Genomic DNA, 20432 nt, shown 5'->3' with positions numbered 1-20432 from the left:
AAATTGGCAATGCTTAGATTTTCTCTGCCTATGAGGTGGTGCCAGATCATACTCAGTGAAATTTGCCCATTCTGGAAAGATTGTAGATTAAAAACAAACATAGAAAGTGAAGGAAGACAAACGTGCTCCTGAATGACAATTAAGACAGTACTTCAATAAATAAAGTACACAAAGCTTGCATGTCCACATGTGTATGATGCCTATATCTGTAGTCCTGAGTCAACAATGTGACTGTTATCTTTTTCAATGTACATTGCATGTTCTGATTTAAAATTTCAAAATGCTTTCCCATGTCAATGACAATCTTAATAGAGTCCAATTAGTTCCACAAGGCGCTTTCTGATGCACAAGCCTCTGGCTTGATTGCGGTGAATGGTGGGTATTTCCTGTGTTTAAGCCCACATATGGATTGAGTAAGGCAGTGGCAGAGGGACTACTGTTTTCCTTCACTACATCTTCATTTCTTTTTTCACAGGCTAAGCCTTTTTTGTTTTTCCTGGCTCTGTTGTCAAAATACTGACCAAAGTTTTGGCTCATGGCTTGGAACCCCAAGCCAAAACAATCCTCTGGAAACTAGTGTGGCAAAATGTATTTTAATCTATACATTCACCATTCAACCATGTGCATAACCACACCCATTGACCCACTCTGTGGTTTAAAAACAACATGAGTTTGCCCCCAGAACGGTTTGATTTATTTGACAAGTTTTTTCAAGCCTGCTCTATCAACATTAAAGAAATTTTCTGAGCTTCAGTTTCATCACATCTTTTATGGAAAAAAAAAAGTACTAACTACAGGAGGATTGTTTTTGTTTCTGTTAAAAAAAAAAAAAAAAAAAAAAAAAAAAAAAAAAAACAAGGAAAATTCCTCATCCAGAATCATCTGCAGAATCTCTTTAAAAATACATTCTAATAAAATGAGAAAGGAATTGATGTGATTATTATTTCTTAGCGAGTTACAAATTAAAAAATATATAGAACTTCCTTGGAGAAGTCATCATATCATCCTTTTATGCTAATTCAAAGTGATTAATTGCTTTTGGTGTCAGGATACACCTTTTTTTTTAAGAAAAACATCTTCAGAATTGCTGGATTAATTCTTCATTAACTACATTTTGCAATATAGTTGGTCTCTCAGCCAACTGTAAATATTAAATTTGAGAGAGAAGATTATCTGAAAGGTATCCTGAAGAAATTCACTACGTGTGAGTTCTGCTCTTCATTGTTCTCCATTTTATTTCTCCTCTGCATAGCCACTGAATCCAGTTGTTAAAGTTCTGAACTAATGAAGATTTGAATAAATGCCAGTAGCCTTTTATGTCAACAAAAACAGATTTCGATTTGCATCTAAAAGTACCTGTTCCAGTCAAGATGTTTGCCTTCAACAAGGCTATGCTGGAAAATTTTGCTGAATTACATTAAATTCGCCTCCTGGATTTTCTCCTAGATGAACAGCAAGAACTGAAATAGTCAAGAAAATGTCCTTTCACTTTAAAAATTAAAACTTTCAACAAAGCAAAACCTACAGCATGTGTTGCAGAGATTTTCAGGGGACCCCCTCTCCCTCCTCCTACTTAAAAATAAAGAAAGAGGAGGGACAAACTCCTTTCAAATATAAGCAATTCTCTCTCTCTCTCTCTCTCTCTCTCTCTCCCGCTCCTTCTCCCCCTCCCTCTCTCTTTCTCTCCCTCTCCCCCTCCTGCCAACCCTTTCTCCCTCCCCCCTCCCTCTCCCCCTCCCCCCAGTTCTTGCTGTCTAACTTTTGCTCTCTCTCTCCCTCTTCTTTCCTCCTCTGACTGACAGCTCCAAAAGGTCTGAAAGGACAAAGTTTTGAAAGTCCAGAATCTAGATCCTTCTTCTTGAAAGTTTAAAGGACAATGTTGATCCGGAAACACGGCAATAGCAACAGAAGAGGTGAGAAAATAATGGAGATGAAGGCATGACTAGGATTGCTGGTGACATACTTTGGGCTATCTGATCAGATAAAATAATAAAACGCTCACTTTAGATAGTTGATCTTCAGATTTACCTGTTCTGTATCCTATCCTCAACACAATTACTGTGTACCAAACTGTGAATCTCCCTAATTCAGAGACTTTGAGTTCGAAATATGTTGGTGCTTTTAGATTCCGGGACTACTGATATCAGCTAAAGGCTTCCACATGTGTTTAAGACAAGAGTATAAGATCTTGGATCAGGAACAGCTTTGAGCGTAGTCCCTGCCAGTGCCTGCATCCATTAATTTCACTGTACCGAGATCTCTGTGCACCTAAGCACCCCTGACTACAAGTTGTCTTCACCCAGGATCTGTACAGCCTGCACAACCCACAGTAAAAATGCCAGTGTGATCCTCCACCCAAACGCTTACCTAGGTGGAGCAGGGATGGTGAGGACAACACTTCCTCTCATCCCTCATTCTGAATTTAGAAAGAAGCAGAAGTGTATATTCAGACGTCAATGCCCATTCAGCCATCAGGAAAATTCAACAAACACCGTTAGAAGGCCAACAGTGTACCTAGGATTGCTTACATCTAAAGGAGCTATTTTCATAAGCTAATTTGGATCTTATAGTGCCCCTTAAAGACTTAAAACTGCTTAGCTATCTCGCAGGAAACAAAAGAGAAAAGCTGAAGAGACCTCCAGCAACCACTACTGTTATATGTGAACAAAGGGGCTCTGGTTTGAGATCTGTTATCTGTTTAAATATGGGTCCTAGACATATTGGATACTGAATTACCAAGAATTCTTATTAACAGTAAGCATCATAGAATAATCTTTGAATAGTTGAAAATTGAAAAATTATATTGCACTATTTTGCACTATTTTTATTAGAATTGCAGTTTATTGCCTATTAATACATCCCTACTCTATTATGCAATAGGAATACATCTGTTTTTGATATTTGCTGTATAGTTTCATTAGCTTACCAGTCTTTCTAATCTGTTTCTGCAGTGGCAGAATAAATATCATAATTAATGCTATTTTTATGTCTATACATGCCCCTTTTGTGCAAGATCAGAGATGTTATGATGATGCTAATGTGACCTTGTTTTTCTACTCAGGTGATTAGGGTGGGGAATTAAGTGTGTTCACTTATTATCCATTGGAAATTTCAAAGATACAGCAGACAATCAAAATCATAATTCCAAATGAAAAGAAAACCTGATTCTTTAAATGTGTATAGAGGGGTGCACAGCAGGGCATATTTTCTTTCTTACTGGCAAGAGTTTGTAACTGGATACGTTAACATTACTGAGAACATGAAAACATGAAACAAAAGTATTGATTCAAGACTTCACTGAAGAACAGAACCCAAGTACACACTGGCTGGTTTTAGATTAGTCTTTCAAAGGACGAGTTTCATTGGTTGCTTATGGTAGGCAGGTACAACTTAACCAGTCCTTCTCTTCATGCATTTAGCAAGAGATGGGAAAGAAAGTGTTATTTGTATTGTTAAATTTACATTATCTCCTTTTTAATCGCATCAGCTGCTAACTATATCTAGAAATAATGACATTTGAAGGGAAAGTGGCAACCATCTCCAGAAGACAGCACTATAATGGAAGAGCCTAATTAATTTAACCTCACAATCCTCCATAAAGGCTAAACTTTGTCATTCCGCAGATGGAGCTCAGAGAATTAACAGCGCTGTGCAGCTCCCACAGAATCCACAGATTGGCTGGCCACAGGGAGATTTTTCTTTATATTACTCTGATGCCTATATTGGTAATGTATGCTTGAAGTATACTACAAACAGAATGTGTGGCTTTAAAAGGTGCAAATGAAAACAAACAACAAGCAAAAACCCATGATTGTGAAGTCCTTTGGTTTTATATGATTGAGGCCAGGCAACAACCCTTTGTTGAGAGATGTAAGACCATGATTTCAATATCACCTATAAATATTATTTTAAGATGCAACAGCCAAGGAAAGCAAGGCTGACCCTCAGGAAAAGGAGAGATTTGCAAGTGTCTACATCTGTTCTTTGAAAATGCCCTTGTTCGTTTTCTTTCTTTTCTTCCCTGAATGATTTGTCATATTTCACAGAACCTTTGCTAATAAGATGATAAATGGTAGGTTTTCCATATCGGCACACAGGTACAACAATCGAATAGGAAATATTTGAAAAAGATTGTTCCAACACCAAAGTAATTTTGCTACTACGATGTATCTGCCACAGTGACTGTCCCCCTAGAAACTAGGTGCTGCCCAAATTCAGGATCAGTGAAAAAAATCTGGGGCATCTCTCCCATTTTTCTTCCCAAAACACCAATTTCTTCGCATTATTTTAAAAGCTGTATTTATGTTACTTTACCTTCCTTACTGGTGAATGTGAACACAAGTTCGTGTTTCTCTGATCATGAGGAAGAGTCCTAATTCTTAGACCCTTCTTGTTGCTAAGCTGTATTAGGTAAGAAAAGCTGTTTCTTCCACATGTATCCAGCTGACAGTCATGAAATCGAATTGATTTACTTGCATCACATGGCGATTATAGAAATAGGGACGATGGTAGCTGCTGAGAGAAAAAACTGGAACGGAACTGTCAAAATGGTGGCACATTCGTTCAGTGATCATTGCACTCCTGGATGCCACGATCTTGTAAAAAGGCGAGCATTGCCGAGTCGAGTTTTATAAATGTTCTCTGTCGAGAGTGCTGTTTAAGCTGCTGATCTAAATCTCCAAGATGCCCCTCCCCCCAAATCTCTCTCCCTCCACCTTCCGAAAAATGCCTACATCTGTCCTCCGCGGGAGGGTCTTCAGGTGGCACGTGGCTGATGATTCTTAAGTTCCCTAAACGCCTTAGCAAAGGGGTCTGCCCAGCCAACCGCAACAGGGCGTCGCTGGACTGCGTCCTGTTCAGTGGCCTCACTGCTTTGCGGAATGAACCCGAGACCTCCCGGCCCCGGGTGACCACTCAGAGGCAGTCCGCACCTCCCTGCGCCTGGCCTCCTTCCGTCTCTTCTCGGGACTGTGTAGCAAACGGCTTCCCCAGAGCAGTGGCGGCTCCAGAAATTCTAGGAAGCCTCGGCGAAGGGCAACTGTTGGCTTGGCGTCTGACTGGGGGCGGGAGGGGGGCCCTGGTCTAACAGCTGGGATGCGCCGCGCGCGCGCGTTTTCCCCACTTAGACTGGGGTTCACGGAGGCCGGCTGGAGAGGGACACTAAGCCTCTCCGAGCGAGCCTGAAAGGGCTCTACCCCGCCCTGAAACGGGCGGTTTGCGCTTGGCCGGGGTTAACGCAGCTTCCCCTCACACCCTGCAAAAGTCCGGGTGTCCATGAAAGGGGAGCGCGCAGCCCAGGTTTCACTCCCCGAAACGTGCTGCCCACCGCCGAGTTAGAGTGAGAATAGGGAAACGACGCTGCCCCCAAGACAGTTTCCAGAACTGCGGCGGCAAAACCGAGGTGGGGTGGGAGCTGGAGACTTCGGATTCTTAGCAATCAGAAAGGAGGGGGGAAGGGATCAAGGTTTGGTTTGCAGGCACTGGTGGGCTACGGGGCACCGGGTTCACGAGTGCTGCGCTGCGGCTAGAGAAGCGCCCCAGCCAGTGTTTGCGCTTGGGATTGTGTAAACCGGGGCGCGCCAGGACTCAGACCCGGGTTCCGATCCTGGGACACCGCCACCCGGCTGTGTGGTCACTCATGGGACGCCTATTTGCGGGTGGCTCGGCCGGAGCCCGGCATTCTTCTAAAGCTGGGCATGCACCGTTGTCCTCTTGGACAGGTCACTGGACGCTAGGAACGTCAGCGTCCTCACCCGCAGGACAACCACAGGGATGCTCTGTGGCCGGATAGCTGTCGAATAGGACTCAGGCGGTAATGGGTGTGCCCTCGGCTGGCGGAGGAGCCCCCTACTCTCGGCTGTGGGCGGGGAGAAAGACCCGATAGGCCATTGTGCTTGGGTCACTTCTGGGCCGGCACGATGCTACTGCTCCCTGAGCTAAGCCGACAGAACAAATCTGTATGAGATCCCGGGAATCCAACCCATCCGGGCCAGGAGGTGCTCAGTTGATGCTTCCAAAGCACGGCCGCAGACCAGGTGAAACGTCCCTCTGCAATTGTGGCCTGACCATCTGACCCTTCCTAGTGTCCCAGCAGGCCTCCCTGGCTAGCGGGCCGGCCATAGGCCATTTAAAGCGTAGCACCAGGGGCCCGTTCATCCTCAGCAGGCGATTCTCTCCCAGGCCCGGGGTCTCCATCTCGCGCGCTGGAAGCAAGGCCACCTTGGTAGCCTGGCGCCCAGCCTGCACCACCCAGCGCTCCAGAGTCCACTTCCCTGTCCCAGTTTGTATCGAAACTTTTGGGAGCTCCTGCTGTGACTCCCCTGGCACTTGCCTCTAGCAGAAGACTCAGATATGTCCCAGAGAGTAACCGTGCGCCCTCCCCCAGCGCCGCCGAGGGAAAAGAATTTCCCGAGCTCCCGGCGCCCTGCACTTTCTCCGTGGGTCCCGTCTCCCCGACGCCACAGGTGGCAGGCAGCGCGCTGGGGAACGCGGGGACGCCCCTCTCGCGCCGAGGCCTCGGGTGCTCCTTCTGGGCGCGCCCAGTTCCGTGTACAGGCAGCTAGCCCAGCCCGGAGCTCTTCCCGCCTGCGGCCTTCTAATCCCACCGCCCCTAAACCCTCCTCTACCCCCTCTTCAGTGGGTTTAAAGCCTCTGGATCCTTCAGGTTTATTTCTCCTGCTCCCTGCCCCTAACGCCCCCCATCCAGGCGGCTAAGGACCTGGGCCAGTGACTGCGCGACTGGAGCTGGCGGGGAGAGGCGGGGAAGGAAGGGAGGGGCGAGGAGCCCGAACCCTAGGAGAGGCCGTGGGCTGGGGCAAACCGCTCTCGCAGGGCTAAGCAGAAGCAGCTGCTGGTAATAGGCGCCCTTGGGAGGGAGCGGGTCTCCCAGCGCGGTAGTCGTGCGGCTGCTGTGGGCGCGCGGGTGGCAGCCCTGCCAGAGCCGCCACCCGCAAGAGCGACCCGCGGCGGAGGCGTCTGCCCGCCCGCGCTCCTCCAAGGCGGACCGGCCTGGGTCTTGCGTGAGACCCTACAGTCCCTACAGCGTGGCCTCTCCATTCCCTCCTCGCACCCAACAAAAGGTGCCAAGCGCGCGTTATTCGAAGCTTCTTAGGGCCGGGGGACGCTGGATGTCCTCTGAAGCCCGCTCAGTTCTCTCTTCGTCCCGCGTCCTCGCCCTCGTAGAGGTGCCCAAACGGGTCCCATTGTTCCCCGAGGCCGAGCAGAGGGGACGCGCTTCCCTTAGAAGGATCCCTGGTTATCTTTACCCACGGACTTCTGAGCAGCGAAGTTAAGAAGCGCCTGCTGACGATTCGGAGGCGCAAAGTTTAGACAAGGTTTGTAAACGAAAAATTTGGAGAGAGGAAAAACTTGTGCCGTAGGTAGAAAGCCACGACAGACACTAACAACTGGTTATGATATCGTTTTCTATCTCCTCGTCATCTTCCTAAATATAAAAGCCCCGTGATTTCGTGGAGTTCACATAAACCGCAGGCATTTGGCATTTGCTTTTGTGTTTTTTCCTCCCCATACATTCATGAATTGGCAATTGCCCTTCAAAACCTACTAAATAACACTTGCATCCCTGAAAAATAAACCTCGGCTTAACTTATTATATTTACATTTATGCAGTATTTTTTTTTTTATTGGGGGAGAGTTCTCTAAGGTTCTCCGTTGCCTCCCTCCTCCCCTGCCCCCAGTCCTACTGCTTCCTGGCCTCTGGTTCCCCTACCTCTGTGATATCTAGTCATAAAATCTTTGCGGCCCCAGAATATAATCAATCTAGGATTTCTTTCTTTGGATGTTTACATCATGCAGAGTTTTCGTTACAGTCTTGTTAACATGTTGTGTTTAATTCAAGACATGTTGGAAAAGAAAAATGAAACTCGAGGTACTTATGGGGAAATGATTTTTCTTAAATCTTGCCTTGATTGAGCTCTCGGCAGTAGCACTTTGATTTATCGTCTCCTTTCCAGTGAAATCTGTGTTCACTTTTACTTATCAAATAACGCATCTGTAACGACAGCGGTTTTTTGTCGTTTTAGGCACAATAGCATCTTCTTTGAGCAGAAAGAAGGAATATTCCGAAGCAAAACAGTTTCCAGAAGTGAGTCATTCTCCTTTAGCTATCTGCCTACCTGTTTAGCTAGCCAAAAGGTATCATAAAGGGACGGCTTTTCGTCTTCTCTAATTCTTGTGGGCTTGGGTCTCCTTTAAACGAATGAAATTCGAAGGTCGTGTTTGAGGGAGTTCACGCATTTCTGTATCTTGGGTCTGGACAAAGGCACTGTTCATCATCTTTGGGAAAATAATCTGCTACTACTAAGAAACACCCTCGGGAGCAGCATCTCTCTTTGAGATGTCGGTGCAAAAATCCCCACCGCGGAGCTCCTTGTAACTTAACGTCCGTAGACGTGCCTGTTGAGATCGGCGTCTGTCTGCCCCTTTTATTGGGTCCGTGCAGCTGTGCAGTACCAAAAACAAAAACAATATATAGGGAAAGAATAAGATTCTTGAATTCTCAAGCTGTGCCGTAATTTCTAGTTTCACTTCTCTCTTCCCCGCCTCCTTCACCCTCCTATCCAATTTGCAGGACCACGTGTGCGTTCTGCGTCCCACAGTCTCTTCTCGAGTTTCTTATACAGCACCCCCCCCACACACACACACACCCTCAAGTAGTCAGAAAAATAACGCGAGGTGGGGCGGCGGGGGGAGGGGGGCCTGAAATTGAATTGCAGAACCAGGAGGCAGAGCGACTGGACTCTCTGCACGTTGTACCGTCTCCTCTGAATCTCCTGGGACCCCGCACAAACTGCTTCAGAATGAACCAGTGTCCCAGGCTCCAGGAAAGAGCCTTGAGTAAGAAGCTAGATTTCCGTAGAGAAGGGGAAATCAACAGAAGAAAGCCCTCCTACCTGAGGTGAATTTTGCTTAGCTATCTGAACCGGGCTCAAGTCCTTTCCTGGTTTTTGACATAGGATTTCCCCTCTGACGCTACAGACTAGCTCCATACCCAGTCTCTCTCTCTCTCTCTCTCTCTCTCTCTCTCTCTCTCTCTCTCTCTCTCTCTCTCCAATCCAGTGAGTCACCCACTTTTGATCCTTGCAACCAAATTTGCAGTATTTCTTGAAGAATAAAGCACCTCTTTGTCATGACAAACATTTGTTTAGCATTTCTAGCTCACAAATGATTTTCAGCATTCATCCATATCCCCCTGTGCCTGTCTACACTGGAGATCCACTTCCACTAGCACAGGGTACAAGTTAGCACACAAGCATTGCCTTTTGCTTCCCTCAGTGCCCTCAATGTCATCGTGTCTGATTTCACTAAGAAATTCCCCGTTGCTGGAAAGCAACCCAGACCTATTCAATTAGTGACTTGAGATTGCAAAGAAATTATACATAACTTCAAAATTTAGAATTGCTATAAGCAATCACACTGCAGTGACCACAGAGATCATATGTTTCCTTGTGTGTACAAATCATTCATTTTTTACTCCAACAAACACTTTTCCTCGGCAGATCACCAATAGTTTCCCTAGCTGATTGTGAAACTATGTGTTTTCTATTTGCATAAATCAGTTTGATAATTCGAAGGCAAATATCTATGCCATGTTAGATGTAGGTAAATCATCGGATTAACCATATACTTCAGGATCTTCAGCACGTTAAAAAGTGAAATCCTGGGACAGATTTTCAGAATAAAATGCCCCTCAGTTGTCATCCCACTGTGCATTCTGGAAAATGAATAACAAAACACATCCATCCCTTGTGTTGACCTTCCTTTCAAACTCACCATACATATATAGACTCAGGTTATGATTCAGTTAACATATAGATTTAATATCATAAAACACTAGTTTAAGAGATGCTATAAAGCAATTTCCTGTTTCATTCATTAAAGGATGGTTTAAGAATAATACATTTCTGTGACACAGTAGAGTACCCTAGCAAAACAATACAAACAAAATATCTAGTGTAGGGAAAGAAACCACATGGAGGCAAAGTACAAAACAAAACAGAAAACAAATAAGTAAAAAAGGAGACAGACAACAAAAGACGTCAACCCTAATGAGCAAGTCAGCCTTCTGAGTATCTGACTAATACCCAAGGACTCAGTGGGTTTCCATTACCAAAAATAGCTCTTCAGTGTCTCTGTTACATGCTAAGAAATAAAGACAACTACAATACTGGAAACATCATTTTCCTCGCTCTGGATATTTTATGCTTATCAAACAAACAATGGATTGTTGGCTTTTTCTTTCCCACTACTCCTTTGGCACTAATTTTGGCAGTTTTGTGGTGCTTGGTTTGGCATACAAGGCAAGGAAGTTTGAAAATTATCTTTACTGCTACCTCTAGTACTATTCTTTAGGCTTATTGTTGGCCAGCAGAGAGCTACATGCTTTCTCCAAATGGGCCTCAGTCCACAATCTATGTTTTATAGAATAAACCCTTTATGCTACATCTTTTTAAAGAATCTAAACTTCCAGATCTCAATCTTTCTGACATAAAGGTATATCTGTTTAGTTTTATTTTTGCATGATGATGGGATTCAAAAAATTGGATCGATTTTTTTTTTTTAGGAAAGTTTAATAGCAATTTACAATTGTAAACTAAAGTCAACAACAGTACAATCAGCCATGCCAAAAGCAGAGTCAGGAAATCACAAATGAGATTTAACCTAGATAAGTGCAAGTAGTACGTCTGGGGAAATAAAATCTAAAAGTAATAAACTTGAGTTCCAACTCCAAACTACACAGAAATTCAACTTCTAAGTCTTTCTGTCCTGCTGGCCGTTTGTGTTTTCTTAGGGAGTGTACAGTTCTGTTCTAAAGCAAACTTGAAAAGCAAAATATTGTACAGTTTAAAAAATTTACCTGCAATTTTATTCTTGAAGGAAAAGTTACTATTTTTTGAATCTGCTGGTTGTGAGAAAGAATAGTGAACCTGGTGCTTGTTTGTCACGTGATGGAAAGCTAAAGGCACACTCAAATCATTGCCTTTGCCTTTTGAGGGGAAGAAGGACAATGTGTGACATCGCATTAAAGACTCCTATTTTCCCAAAGCACATATAGCTAGTTCACAAATGGATATATTAATAAGTAGAATGACCTAGATTGGAAGCTCAGGAAAGCTCCACCTATAACAGTAGTTGACAATGAAAAATAATATATACAAAGTTGTGTTTTATATATATATGTACACACGTATATATGGCAAGAGATAAAAATGATAAAAATAGGTAGTGCTTAATATGCAGAAGCATTGTATCTCAAAAGCTTTGGAAGATTTACCTAAAAGGGAAAGTACAATAGAACAGATTTTTTAAAAAATCAACCATACAATAAAGTTTACCATAGTAATTATTTATGATATACAAGCTATGGGTAAAGCCTCACTTAAAAATTAACCTTAAATCTTCCTTTTAGTAGTAATTTGGCCAAAAATCCTAGTATTGTGTCCCTTACTGGGTCTCCTAAGCTATAAAGATAAAAGTAAAATTCTCTTATCACCCAAACTTTTCATTGCATACCTCCAAAATCTCAAGTATTTTTAAGGAATATGATGATGATCTTATGTCTTGAAAGGAGAAATGTAATTCCTAACATAAATCAACAATAGCTAGTTTAGAAAACCACTCCTATTGGAATAATAAATTGAATATAAAAGTCAAAATGTATGGCTCCTGCAAGATGGTGACCAGTAAGTAAATTTCTTGGTTTATTTCATAGATTGCTTAGGGGATCAACAGGCACAGGAGTTAATTTTCAGATTACAGGATATTTCAGTAGATTAAGAGTACACTGACATATTTACAAAAGTCCTAGAGCTTAAAGATTGTCTTTAGTCTTGCACGTAATTTTTATTGATATTATTATTCCTGCATCTTCAACTAAGGCTCTGTACTGAAACACTCAAAGATTTAACTTGGTTCCTAACCTTATTCATTCCTTTAGTGAAAGGAAAGAGGAAATCCAAGTATGGGGGGGTGGCATGGTTGGTCCATTAAACTTTCACTACATTGTGCCTGTAAATAAGAGCATCCTGAACTTACACCTGTAGGGTGGACTTCACTGTTCCTATATGGTCCAGCTTCTGACTGACACTCAGGAGTAAATCCAGATCTACAGTAAGTGGGCTGGGCTTTCACCCTCTTTCTTAAGGAAAACTCCTCTTAGGTGTATTTGGCAAGTTTTGCTGCATGAAGTTACATTGTAACACTAAATAACAAAGGAATTTTAAATGTGTGTGTGTGTGTGTGTGTGTGTGTGTGTGAGAGAGAGAGAGAGAGAGAGAGAGAGAGAGGGAGAGAAGTTTCTTTTAAATTAGTATTGTTCACAGCATATGTAATTTGTCAATGTAAAATAAAAATGCTCAAAGAACTGCAAAACTCTTGTTGGTTTTTGCTCTTTGCCTTCTGTGGATCTGTATTTGAGAACTTGAATAGGACATGAGTTTAAACTCACATTTCCATCACATGTTCTGTGTTTATTCCACAAGCCAGAGTACAACTGTACACCTCAGCAATTTTTTTCGCCTTGTTGTGTGAAAAACTTAGTCATTACTTTATTGTATATACTGTAGGTTAGGATAGCAGTTGAGATTAGCATTTTAGGACATGTAAACAGCTGAATGTCCTAAATCCATCATAAACTAACAGATATATCATTGAGTCTTTATGGTATTTGCTAGTTACTCACGTGGAAATTCTACAGAGAAATTTAAGTGTATTTCAAAAAGTTTGTAAAAACATGGAATTAAGAAATAAGTTTATTTGGCTGCAAAAAAATTAGAAATTTATGCCTTTGAGAGTCTTCAAAAAATTCAAAAAATTCATGGAAAATATATATTATGAAAAAACTGTGCATGAATTTCAAAATATTTTTTGCACTCAAGTGAACTGAAATGGATTTCCCCACAAACTTTTTGAGATACACTTGCATGTCCGTATACACATCAATATGGTAATACATTCTCAAATGGATAATTGTGAAAATATATTCCATGGTGTTTTGTTCTATGTTTCAAAGATCATCTACAATTTTATTGAAATTTTTATTCATACTTACATTCATGTTAAACGAAAAAAAGTATTTTTATGTCAAAAATCAGCTTGTCTTGGGTGATATAACATATTTGCAGATTGCGACTTTATACTCATGCAGTGCTATAAAGCCATAGTGTGTGTCTGTGACTGATTTGGGATTTGGATTTCTGATTTGGCTGAGAGATGTGTAAAAACCTCAAGTAGTCAACAGCTCCCTATTGGCTGTGCATCTGAGGGGCTTGCAAGCATTGTTTATTCCAGCAAGTGTCTGGAATACATTATACTCGATAAATTGGCTCCTGCTACTCCTGTTTTGGAGAATATGAAGAATTTATAGACTGTGCTAAAATAAAGGTACCTTGCCCAAATAACTTTCATTAAGAGAAAATTCTGGATATGACTATCTTCAGTATTTTAAACACATGGCATTTCTGAAACAGCAATGATGAACTAATTCGCTACACCTTTAAATTCAGACCCGAGTTCAAAATTTAGGTCTATTTGTATCCAAAGGTCCTATGAAACTAGGTTTCTAGAATTAAAAATATAAAATGTAAGATATTTGGGTTGAGAGTTGTTTTCTTTATATACTTAGGAAGAACCAGGATCAAGGATCAAAAGAATTTTTGTATTAATACACAAAAAAGTTAGATTATATTACTTCTGTATTATAAAGACTGATTTTAAAGACATGATTGTCAAATACCATGCCAACAGTCTTTGAAAAGAGACAGTCTCGTTGCCTTCGATGAGTTCTTCACAGACACTTGTATTTGATATTTTTTGAGCTATCCCTGCATCCTCTTTAAATAAAACTTTTTATTCCCTGATCTTTAAGAGGCTCTCGATTTCCTTCTTTATCTTATGGAAACTCTTTCTGCTTATGAATGCGTAGAAAGGGTAAGCAGTGGGTCCCAGAAGGCAAAGCATTCTCATTCACCAACTAACTTGATTAATTACCTGTTGGGCGAGATATCAGGGTCTCATTGTGTTAACCGTCAGTGCACTGACTTCTATAAGTCATTTCCCAATAAACATGGTCTATTTTGGAAAGTCTCTGGGTCTGCATACATATAAACATCCAACAGTTTAGGATCAAAAATCAGCTTTTGTGTGGGTTCCTAATGATTTCCTGTGTGCTTGTCTTATCTCAGAATCTATAATCTTGGGTCTTTGAAAGTGAAGGATTAGGTCTCATTGTTCTAACTTCATGGTATCCAGCACAAGTCAACAGATACTCTGACTGATAAAAACAACAGTAATGCATGTGAATTCAGATTTTGAAAGAGTGTGTACAAGAATACCTGCATTCACGCCAAGCTTCACGCTTTCCAAGGCTCCTTTGCTTACATTATTTCATGTGACGTGAATAACCGAGAGGGGGTGGGGAAGGGATTTTATTGGAGGAAGAGAAGAGCCAATCTTTTGATGCACACTGAGAAAGAGTCCTTGTAAGAGCAAATCATCCCAGCATTTGCTTATTTTTCATGCCTGTGATTGGATTCCTTAATCAAGTAGGAGGCAGTTTCTGCAGACAACTGGGCCTGGCCTGAAGAAAGCTGATGCACTTTACAAACTCAATCAAGACTCTCTCATCCCCATTAAGTACAGATGCAGAGGACCTGTGTGGTTACAGAGACCCCAGGGGTCCCTGAAGCCAAGAGAGGCAAAAAGGTTAGCAGAAAAGATAAGGAGCTTGGAGTGCGAATTAAGTACAGGCATGACTTTGTGGTTCCACGTGCCATTTTTGCCTCAGTTTCCCTATTTGTAAGCAGCAGCTAAGGGCATGTGCCTTTAAGACTATTTCTAAAATTATTTAATAAATTTCAGGCCGACTGCAGAGCCTACTTCCTCCACCAAATCCCCATGTCATTCCCCCCCACCCTTTTCTTCTGGACCACCCCTTGAACACCTAGCACCCCCTAGGGAACAAAGAACCCCTCCCCGCCCCTCCCCCCCAATCCCCTCCTGGCTCTGAGGCCTCTCATTTAGAAAACGCTGCGGGGTTCTAGGCGTCCGAGACACCCTCACGGCGCGGGCAACAGGCCTGGGCTGGGGCCCCAGGCGCTTAAGGGAGTCGGGGCCCACAGTAGGGGCTGTGGTGGGGGCGGGTGCTGGGAAGATCGAGGGGTGCTGGGAAGAAAGCTCCCCGCGCCAGTGCCGGCCCTGGTGTAGCTGCGCACTCAGAGCCGCGGGAAGGGCGCTTATAGACCAGGAGGGAGGCACAGGCGCGATTCAAAAGGAAAGAAAGAAAAAAGCCACCAGTGGCTCGAATTTCTGGAAGCTGGAGCGGGGTTTTTGCCCTATCCACCGAGCCAGAGCCCCTCTTAGCGCTGCCCTGGCCTCTCCGTTACCATTTTCGGTTTGCTTTTGGAAGAACCGGTTCCTCAGCCCCGTGTCGCCGAAGTTGTGCCACGAGTAAGTCCAGCCGCCGGACCCCAGTCGCCGGCCACCCTCCCCTCGCGCCCTCTCTCCACCGTCGCACCGCGGCGGCCGCGCTCGCTCCCCTGCCCCGCCGCTCTGCGCGCTCGGCCTGCAGTTGGGTCACGGTGACCGGCAGATGTTGTGAAACACAATCGGACCCCGGGGCTCCGAGGCGGCGCCTGCCGCCCCACCCGGGGCGAGGAGCGTGGCGATCCGCGCCCGGGGAGCCGCAGACTGGGGCGCAGTCGCCGCGAGGCCGGACCCCAGAGCTAGAGCCGCCTGCGCCGCCTCGACGGGCGGCCTTGCCGGCCGACGCACCGCTGCCAGGTACGCGGAGACACCTGGAAGGGCGCGGTGGCGGCGCTGGGGGACGCACCTCGGGCCAGCGGTGGCCCCTTGCCTGGCCGTGCTAGGGCGCTGCAAAAGGAGCTACGTGTCTGGGCCGGTTTGTTTTCCTTCGGGGAGGTGGTGACTGATCGGGACGTCGGGGGACTGAGGGGAGGGGGTGTCGTCCTTGTTTGATGAGATTGCTATCTTGGACATGTGCTTGCTCTCGAAGCTCCAGTGATGACAAACAGTTGGGGGACAGTGGGGGCAAGCAGACTTTTATTTTTAGCGCTTTCTGGCCTTGAGTAGTAGTTCCTTGCTTTTGCCAAAAAGTGGGTTGATTGGTCCAAATCAAAGAGGCCGGTTAAATGAAGTGGCAGATACATCGGAAGGGGCAAATGGGGAGGAATGATTATTGCCATGAATAATTAGGAAGGCAAGGAAAATAAACAGGATTCTCTGCAATACGTTTCATGAGGTTTGGAGGTGAGTGAGAGGAAATAATAATTAATTAGCCATACGTTAATTAGGGCCCATCCCACATTTTTTGTTCTAGGAGCCAAACTGAATGATGCTGGCTAGGTAAATTGTCTCAAGGGAAATAATGCAGGAGGGAGAAGGACTTAAATCATCACCCGTCGTGGTGACACGTCCACGTCCGGAGGAATAAGCAGAAAGTGTCTGCTCAGCGCAGCAGATCCCAGCTGGGGTGATGGAGGAGCAGGATGTCCCTGTAGGCTGATGAAAGCGTTCTTTCATCCTGTTCCGACACCCAGGACTTGGTGTGTCCTGTGGCCCTGACTCTGGCTCACTCATTCAGGCTGTGGAGAATGTGCAGTGGACCAGGCTTCTTGTTACATGAAGCAGTCTAACAGACAACTGGGACCTGGTGTGAAAACCAGGCGTGCAAGGCTTCCTGGGGCAGAACCCTGGATGAATTTGGGAGGCTCTGTGGGAGTCTGAGTGGAAGAAGTAGCCACCAAGCAGAGAGCTGTTGTCACCAGGGGCATCTGGAATGTAGCTGCAGGGGGGCAGGAGAGGCAGAATACAGACTGATGTGCTGGGGTGGAAGCAAGCGCCAGATGAAAGGACTAGGAGGGTGCAGGTGCTTGGCCTGGTGGTTAAGACGCCGGTTGGGACACCTGGGTACAAGATCAGAGTGCCTGTGTTGGATTCCCATCTGCAGGTTCTGATTCCAGCTTCTCTATAATGTGGACCCTGGGAAGCCAGCAGTGATGGCTCAAGTAATTGGGTCCCTGCCAACCACATGGGAGACTTGAGTTCATGGCTCTTGGCTTGGGTCTGGCTGTTTCATGCATTTGAGGAGTGAACTGGTAGATGGATAGGATCTCTCTCTCTCTCTCCCTCTCCTCTCCCTCCCCCTCCCTCCCAAATAAGTAAGTAAATAAATAAAATCTTAAAAATGAAGACTTGGAGTTCAGACCAAATCAGACCATAATAGGCCCATTCTGTGCTTAGGAGAGAGCAGTCTGATCTGGTTCACCATTGGAACAGGCGAAGGCCCTGGAAAGTTCTATCTAGGTAGGTTACAAAAAAAAAAAAAAAAAAACCAACTATGAAACAAATCTAAAATAGTCAAGATGTTTACAAAAGGTAATTAAAGAGAGGAAGTGTTAACAATAACAATATTGCTTCACTAATTATTATCTTAGTAACCTGAGATGCAGATTCTAATAGTGCCTAATTGCCCATAAGTGATTGACTTACCTGATCTAGCTAATAATTGTTGTATGTGAAAATTAGAGACAATTCACTATGTTGCATGATAAGTTTAAGACTTTCCACCCTCAGTAATGTTTATCATCCATTGGCACACATTTTTGAGCAGGTACTACATGTAGAACACATTGCACATGTTCTGCATCCTATTAGATAGTGTTAATGCCATTGTACTGATGAAGAAAACAGGTGCGAGATGATAAATTTGTTCAAGATTGAGTTGCCAAATGCCAGAGTTACAGACTCAAATCCCTATCCTCTTAACTCAAACCCTCAGTAGTCTTTTTCTCTACCATTGGACTGACTCATCAGGACTGGCTCTGTTTTCAGCTCCTTCTCCTTCAAGATAATGTTAGTGACTTGAAAGAAGAAAGTTAAAGTAATGGTTTTTGGGCTGGCATATTATATAAAACAAATGGCTATTTCAGTCATTGCAGAATCATGACGAACTTGATAGGCAAGAAAAAAAAAAAACAAGGTGAGAATTTCAAAGGGTTGAATCAGTTCCTCAAACATACAAAAGAGAAATGATGACTTGAAAACAGGTCACTTACAAAAGAATTTAAGCATTTCCAAACTCAGTAAGCAAGAGTGATATTCAGAACCAGAGGCCCTTGACCACCAGCTATGTTCACTGTTGGATGATAAGAAAGTTAAGGGGGCAGACTTTCGGTCTAGCAATTAAGATACTCACATCCCATATTGTAGTGCCTGGGTTCAGCTCCAGTGGTTTCTGGTTCCAGCTTCCTACTAATACAGTCCCTGGGAGGCGGCAGTTAACTTAAGTGATTGGGTCCTTTCAATGCACATTGGAGACCTGGACAAAATTGTGTACTCTTCCTGCTTGGGCCCCAGGTAGAGCTGTTATGAGCATTTGAGGAGTGAGCCAGTGGATGGAAGTCTGTTTCTTTCCCTCTGCCTCTCAAATATATATATATATATATATTTTTTTTTTTTAAATGAAGTTAAGAAACTCACTGGAAAAAGATGTGAAATCAAGTGTGGCTTCTAGAGAGGAGAACCTTCAGGGGATAGCATTGTAATCTTCATATATTTCAAGAGCTATTTAGTATAAGATGATGTTGAAATGAGTTTCTGTTGATGCAGAAGAAAGATGGACACTGGAGAAGAGAGCTGGATGAGTCCACTTCAGTGCCGTATGAGCAAAAACATCCTAAAGAGTAAGCCTTCCATCTCTGACTCAGATAGGCTGACAAGCTGGTGAATTTCTGTCCCTAGAAGTGCTCACACAGAAGCAGCTTGGCTATTTGCCAAGGATGTTGCAGCGGCTCCCTGGCCTAGATGGAACCCTGGGTTCTGTGACTTGTGTTCTTGTGGCATCCCCACAGCATGGATATTTCCATCATGTTCCTTCTGCCTCCCACTGACTATTTTCTCATGGAATTGAGGGCAGACAGGTTTCTTAAGCCTTTCTAACTTTGCTCTGATGTAAGTTGTTCTTTGGTTTTAAGGAAAGAGTGAAATTCAAAGAAACCCTGAGTCAGTGCCTCTTTTCTGACAGCTTAATGCTTTCTCCATTAGTGTCTTTTTTATTTTTGGGTTTTTGGCCTCGGAGCCTGCAGTCCTGCAGTCTTATTCCATCAGGGAATCCTGACTCTGGTCAAAAAGCTACTAAAACTAAGAGTCAGCATCCAGGAAATGAGGAAATCGCCTTGCTAAACTTAAGTTGTGATTGTCAGTGGTATGGGGTGCGGTGTTGGAGCAGAACAGGGAGGCATTTATTCTCTTGTCCCTCCTGCACTGATACATGTAATGTACATTAATTTTAAGGTCTGATGCTGAACTTGTGTTCCCTGAACTCAATGCATTACCTAATGAGCCAGACATTGAAAGCTATGCCTGTATCCGTGGTTGGAATTGCTTTGAATTTTAGCAGTAAATGGTAAAGAAATGTTGTAAGAATCTGAGCAACAAATATGCTTTCATCTTATTTTTATTAATAAAACTGCATTTTGATTCTTGCCAGCTGAACTTACTGTGGGCCAAGCACAGACCAGGTGCTTTATGAATTCAACCCAGCATATTACTGAAAGCCAAAACACCATTCTGGTTTAAGTCATTTAAAAAAAAAAAAAAAGAAAGAAAGAAACCCATAAGATTGTGTCAATTATTGATACATCAGTTGAAATTTACTATTAAAAATATTTTTTTTCTTATCCTTACCTCTTTTATTTTATTTATTTATTTAATTTTTGACAGGCAGAGTGGACAGTGAGAGAGAGGGACAGAGAGAAAGGTCTTCCTTTGCTGTTGGTTCACCCTCCAATGGCCGCCGCGGCCGGCACACCGCGCTGATCCGATGGCAGGAGCCAGGTACTTATCCTGGTCTCCCATGGGGTGCAGGGCCCAAGTACTTGGGCCATCCTCCACTGCACTCCCTGGCCACAGCAGAGAGCTGGCCTGGAAGAGGGGCAACCGGGACAGAATCCGGTGCCCTGACGAGGACTAGAACCCAGTGTGCCGGCACTGCAAAGCAGAGGATGAGCGTAGTGAGCCACGGCGCCAGCTATCCTTACCTCTTAAATCAAGGGTATGATTTCCAGCCCCTTCTTCACTTCTACACCTAAACAAACATGGAAGTGGTTAAATCCATGTCATTTATGCATGCAGGGATAAATGCATTAGAGAGGGAGGAGTGCTGGTGAATGAAGATCTAAGCAAAGATTATCACTGAGGTCAAGATGGTTTGGCAGGGCCAGGATTAGTTTCTGTGCCCAATGAAGAAGGCAGTCATCACTAATACACTTTGTTATTTCCTCAACAGCAGTGGAAAAAAGGTCGAAGGTTGCTAATTTACAGGAAATGTAACTTGTGGCATATTCAGGTCTTTTTTAATTATTAATTTATTTATTTGAGAGAAAGGAAGGAAGAAA

The 20432-nt window shown here is 43.8% G+C and overlaps 1 protein-coding gene across 6 annotated transcripts in view; it reads left to right on the top strand.

The window, feature by feature from the left end:
* The first annotated feature begins 15044 nt into the window (after window positions 1-15044).
* The window catches only part of EYA1 (EYA transcriptional coactivator and phosphatase 1), a 372680-nt gene continuing 367292 nt past the window's right edge, over window positions 15045-20432 (top strand). For 4 of the 6 annotated variants that reach the window (XM_008255649.4, XM_008255648.4, XM_017341393.3 and 1 more), the window contains exon 1: window positions 15667-15798. The gene's annotated coding sequence lies outside the window, so the exon portion shown is untranslated. Of the gene's footprint in view, window positions 15466-15666; window positions 15799-20432 lie in introns of those variants that run through there. The other 2 variants (XM_017341392.3, XM_070075166.1) reach the window with 2 other exon arrangements.

Source organism: Oryctolagus cuniculus, chromosome 6, assembly GCF_964237555.1.
Source record: "Oryctolagus cuniculus chromosome 6, mOryCun1.1, whole genome shotgun sequence".
Classification (NCBI taxonomy): Eukaryota; Metazoa; Chordata; class Mammalia; order Lagomorpha; family Leporidae; genus Oryctolagus; species Oryctolagus cuniculus.
The sequence above is the reverse complement of the archived record's forward strand: the minus strand, read 5'-3'. Positions and strand labels throughout refer to the sequence as shown.